The sequence below is a fragment of the Ostrinia nubilalis genome, chromosome 23 (genome assembly GCF_963855985.1).
Source record: "Ostrinia nubilalis chromosome 23, ilOstNubi1.1, whole genome shotgun sequence".
NCBI lineage: Eukaryota > Metazoa > Arthropoda > Insecta > Lepidoptera > Crambidae > Ostrinia > Ostrinia nubilalis.
In genome coordinates this window covers 8,797,096-8,803,173 of record NC_087110.1, presented here as the reverse complement: position 1 = coordinate 8,803,173, position 6,078 = coordinate 8,797,096, and the positions used below count along the sequence as shown (strand labels likewise).

At 40.1% G+C, this 6,078-nt stretch overlaps 1 long non-coding RNA gene across 1 annotated transcript; it reads right to left on the bottom strand.

Annotated features, from left to right (window-relative positions):
* Window positions 1–434: 434 nt before the first annotated feature.
* Window positions 435–1,090, bottom strand: LOC135083479 (uncharacterized). Its single transcript, XR_010259620.1, has 2 exons — window positions 894–1,090; window positions 435–718 (listed from the first exon to the last, which is right to left on the bottom strand). It is a non-coding gene; the product is annotated as an uncharacterized LOC135083479 (long non-coding RNA).
* Between the last annotated feature and the right edge of the window lie 4,988 nt (window positions 1,091–6,078).

Genomic DNA, 6,078 nt, shown 5'->3' with positions numbered 1-6,078 from the left:
AAGCGAAGTCGTAGACAAAATGACAATTGGAAAGGTTATCCTTATGAGGAGGTGATAAATAACACTATGGCATCTTACATGGTTGTAAAAATTATGTGTAATCGAGTGTGTATTCTTCCCATCCTTCCCACAAACATGAAATTCTTGAAATTACTTAGAAATCTTTCTATAATTTCTACGCAGTAATCTACTCAGAAATAGTTGTAAAACAACTATACAAAATCGATCAAATAGCCCTATTCGCTGGGTGCGAAGTACTAGGTGGGGGTAACATAATCGATCGCAGCGCTCATGGTGGTCAAAAGTAGAAATAATGTAAGCTCTGTCATCAGATTTATCTGTCAATGGCAAAGCGATTCTACATAGTACATTTTAATATCATTAACTAATCGCATGAAAAGGGTCCTACTGGGAACTTAAATAAAAGAGTGGACTGTATTTCGATAGGGCTGGTTTAATAGCCGTTTACAATTTGGAAATAACTAGACTATACAACGTGGTAGTACAAAAATGAGTCACTGTAGTTGTTGTGCACAGATGTTTGCCTTATGATGAGAGCGTGAATTATTGAACTCTGCCTCTTGTTTTGTTCTTAATTCTTCTACATCTCGAACTTGTCCAGCCAATACCAACAACTTTCCTTTAAATACGATTTGTGGTTGGAATTTGATATTGTAAAACTCACAAACCCCGTCTTCAAAACAATACTCATTTCGATCTGAAAACGATATTAAATTTATTACTAGCGATACAGGAACATTTAAATATATTTACTGTTATATAATGAAACCGTTAAAGTAGCTCTTTCTTTTTGTTTTTCTGTAAAACTACAATTATAAATGAAGTAAACAAACCCTGACACAATCAAAATTAAACACACTTTTTGGACTTACCTCATTTGATTTGAATGACCAAAATGATTTCAAAACCTTTTTTCCACCCAAATCGTGGTATCACAACAATGTATTAGTTGAAAATATTTGTTATGTTTTCATTTCGATATTTTTTCACAAATATACGATCTAAATGTCAATGTGACAGAGCCCACAAAGTTGTGGACGCTAGTTGGCGCTGTAATCGTGCACAGAGCCAATAAGCTCCTTCAACTCCTAATATTGATTACCCACTCAAACGGGTATCCTCCGCCCTTATAAATCCATCTTAATTCAGAAATAAGCCATCCATCAAGAAATTGATGACTAGACACAGTACATTACACTCACAAATTGGCTAGGGCAGTGTTTCTCAAAGTGGGCCACAACGCCCCCTGGAAATCTAGAGAGGGGCGGTAAAGAGTCCAAAAAAGTCGTTTAGAGAGTGTTTTTGAATTCCATTAAAGTTATAATAATTATATTAAAATGCTCTTTAGTATAAACAATATAGAGTAAATAGTTATTTTTACTAGCTGTGCCCGCGAACGCGTGAAAAACCCTTATACCCTAGGCCCTAGGGGTATGATGACATTATAATTATGTAGTTTACATACATTCTTTAAACTTGGACCTACTAAATGAACACATACGTAAGAATCAGTCAACTGTTTCGGAGTGAAGATTAATTAATCTGATGATGATAATCTTTAATATCATTCTGGCTGGGACAATATTCCTACTAACTTTCTCAAACACATAAGGTCTCATGTTGTACCGATTATAACCCACTTTGCAAACCTCTGTTTTAACAAGGGAATTTTCCCGTCTTCACTTAAAAAGTCAATTATAACTCCAGTTTACAAGGCTGGGAATAGAGACAGTGTAACTAACTATAGACCTATATCCGTCTTGCCAGCTATTTCAAAGATTATAGAAAAATTACTTAACTCTAGACTGCTTAACTACCTTAACAAATACAACATCCTATCCTCTTGTCAGTACGGCTTTAGACCGGGAAAATCCACTGAAGATGCAGTTTCTGCAATGAGTTCGTTAGTGGTAGAGCAACTAGATAATAACAAGAAATGCATAACTGTATTCCTTGATTTACAAAAAGCGTTTGACACTGTCTCTATTCCCATACTTGTACGTAAGTTGGAAGCTGTTGGCCTAAAGGGAACATCACTTGATCTGTTTAAGGACTATCTGTCTGATAGGCGTCAGAGAGTGAAACTGGACACTTATACTAGCGGAGATGTTGTTGTATCGTACGGCGTACCACAAGGGAGTGTACTTGGGCCAACACTCTTTCTCGTTTATATTAACGATCTCTGCACTATGAACATAAAACATGCCAATATCTTCTCATACGCCGATGACACTGCCGTGGTTTTTAGTGCTGATTCCTGGGACGCTGTTAAGTCTAATGCTGAGAGTGGACTTGAACTAATAAGTAGGTGGTTACGTAATAATCTATTGACATTAAACACCGCAAAAACCAACTATATCTGTTATAGCATCTACAGCAATAAACAGCCTTCTGACGATCTAAGCATAAAAATTCACAACTGCAATGCTGTTGATGCTGATAGGCTGAACTGCAGCTGCCCGAAAATTCAAAGGGTCGAGCAGACGAAATACTTAGGTGTTTATGTGGATCAGCGACTGTCTTGGTATCCGCATCTAGAACATGTCATCTCAAGAGTCAGGAAGCTGACATGGATATTTAAGACCTTGAGATATGTGGTGCCTGGAACGGCTGTTGATCTACTGAGCTCAAACAGAGATCTTTTCACAGAGATCTATATTTCGTTGGTTCAGTCTGTCTTAACATATTGTGTACCAATATGGGGTGGTGCAGCTAAAACCCGCTTCATTGATGTAGAACGGGCCCAACGTAGCCTAATTAAGGTTATGTATTTTAAAAAGATTAGATTTCCAACACAAATTCTTTATCAAATTAGTGGCCTTCTTTCAGTTAGGAAGTTGTATGTGCTTCATACAGTTTTGAGAAAGCACAAATCCATGCCTTATAACCCTGACTTCACCAATAGGAGGAGGAAAGATATTGTTGCACATGCTCCTAGATTTAAAACCTTCTTTGCAAAAAAGCAATATGATAGGCGTTCTGTGTATCTCTATAATTTACTTAATAAGGAGATTAATATTTATGACAAAAATTACTTCGAGTGCAAGAAACTTTTAATGAAATGGCTGAAGCCAAAATCTTATGACGACATTGAGACAATCTTAAACTAAACTAATAAAATATAAATAAAAATAAAACACACATGTACACATTCACACATACACTCACTCACTCACATACACACTCACACACACACACACACACACACACACACACACACACACACACACACACACACACATACACTCACTCACTTCGCGCGCGCCATCCCCCTTACTTTGTTACTACAGATATGTTACTTAGTATACCTAGTTAATATTATGTAGTATTAGTGCTTACTTTTATTTTTGTATAAGTACCTATTGAATTGTATTTACGCACACATAATATTCCAAGGAAGAGCGATGTCTCCTGGCACAGGCTTCTTTAAGCTTAAAAGGAGGCATCGATCATTATTAATTATAAGCAATTCCGCTGGTAATGAAATAAAGATTTATTATTATTATTATGTTTGTACGCTTTGGAGCTCACGGGTCAAAAGTGGCCCGGTCCTTTATAAGGCTTGCGTGGGGATACAGATCCAACACGTAGAGGCCGTTTTAAGCGCAAAATAATCGACAAAAGTGAAAGTGGTGCACATGCTGGATCTAGTCTCTGACTATATCATGGGATGTAGCCAGAGACCATCCCCAGCCTGTGCACAGGAGCTATTGCAGTTATTGGAGAATGGACTAGGTTTATGGATGAAGGATGGATGGACTGGTTACTGGGCTATGGATGGAGACTACGGGACACCTGCCTGGTTCATAGTCTCGGACTGAAAAAATGGCAGGCGGTGACTAGCCAGCGACTAAATGGGCCCCCCCTGGCGTCATGGGTCGTATAGACCGGACTGAGGGGCAACATTGGCGTCTGCCAGCTCAGGGGTGTAGAGAGGTGTGCTGCGCTTTCTCCGAAGTTACTCGCGGCGTTATGCCCTTTAACACTTCCACCCCTGGAGCATATAGCTCTAGCGACTCCACTCTGGCCGGCCGGTTAAGGCAAGCCAGAGGTGAAAGTCCTGCAGACCCTCTCGGATTCCACTTCGGCAAGCCGAAGACGAGGGTCTTGACCGACTCTCGGGAGCACTCGGATTAACAACTGGCCCCGTGGTGTCGCTACTCACCAACAGCTCGCCACAAAGCTGCCCTGCGGGGCTTATTATTATTATTATTTATTTTTCGCATCTTTCCTCCACCTTTTTAAGATGGGTTATTACATCTGTTATGCGGGCCTCAGCCAAGCATAACAGCGTTAAATGACGATATGTCCGAGGATAAAAACTTACGGGTGAGACGGCAAGTGTTTAAAATTACAGCCTTTTTCCATGTCCGGGAAAGTTTGGGAGAATTTTTGGTGAAGTAAATCCAGGTATCCTTTTCTTGTTTTTTCTAAATTTGTTGCTTTAAGGTATGTGCGCCAGATGAACTTATTCATTTCATCACTCCATCTTTTACGCGCACGCTTGGTTCCAGTAGTGGGTGCAGATTGTTTAGCATTAGCTGTCTGCACAACATCTACCGAGACTGGGGAAGTTGTGGATGATCGGGATGTGATTGGGTCTTCAAAAGAGTGAGGTGATGAGCTGGGGGATTGGAATAAACTATGGATTGAGGATGATGGTGATGACGGTTTTGAGTTGATTTCGGCTGTAGTTAATTCGGGTGCATGCCCAGCGGGAGCCCGCCTGCTCAGCTCCTCGCCACCGACGGTTCGCATGCTGTGACACCCAGCGTCGGCTCCAGGTGTGCCCCGGCGATCGCCCCCGGGAAGCGGCATTATACGTACTTTCCTACTTCTTAACTCCATACTGCTGGGTTTGCTATGGCCCTGTTGGTCACCCATACAGAAAATATATTTCGGGTGCCCCCCACGTGGCTTAGATGGTCAAGCGCGGACGTAAGGTTAGACTTTGGGGGGCTTATTATTATTATTATTATTATTATGTAATAAAATGTTTCTATCTTTCATTTCAGCCACAGAACGTCCATTGCGGAACATATGCCTCCCTTAAAGATTTCCAGATTGGACGTTTGGTACCGGTATGTATCTAGCTAATAATGATGATGCAGACTAATTATAAAATACTAGCTTTCCACCCGCGGCTTCGCCCGCGTGGATTTTTGCCTGTCACAGAAAAACTTTATTGCGCGCGTCCCTATTTCAAAAACCGGGATAAAAACTATCCTAGTATGTCCTTTTCCGGGACTCAAACTATCTCTAGGTATGCCAAATTTCATCAAAATTGGTTCTGTGGTTTAGGCGTGAAACCGATACAGACAGACAGAGTTACTTTCGCATTTATAATATTAGTATACATGTTTTTCAAAGTGGGAAGTCGACATAAGTTTGAGAAGCTTTATCTAGGCTAGGATGGTAACGACAGTTCCTAGTTCCAACTTCCAACAGCAGGTATAGAGCCGAGTTGGGGCTCTTTGATTACTCTGAACATGGATTCTATTAAGCTGATGACTCAATTTGGCCTCTGAATAGTGTTTAGATAAAGTTTGACTCGAGTTTAGGGTTTAGGTTAATTTTCTCAACTTAAGCGATTAGTCATGAATATTCGGAGTTGATGGAATTTGTGGGCGTCTAAATTATTGTGAGTTTAAGAGTAGGCGCACACCGTTGATTTTTCGTCGGCCGATAGTTTAGTCGGGCAGTTGATCAGTATGGGCATTTATGGGAGTGCGCACACTACGCCGATTCGATTTGGCCGATTCTTCATACAATTTAAAATCGGGCACAACTATCGGCCAACTAAAAATCAACGGTGTGCGCCTACTCTAAACTACGAGTATTGAACATCATTAATAAATAATAAATATCTTTGGACAATCTCACACAGCGCCATCTAGCCCCAAAGTAAGCAATTAATATGCTTGTGTTATGGGTGCTAGCTTAACGGATATACTAAGTTACTTAAATACTTTTTTTTTTTAAATACATACATATTATACATAGTAACACCCAGACCCGTCACAGAAATTAAAATTCATCATTTCAATTTCTGCCCGG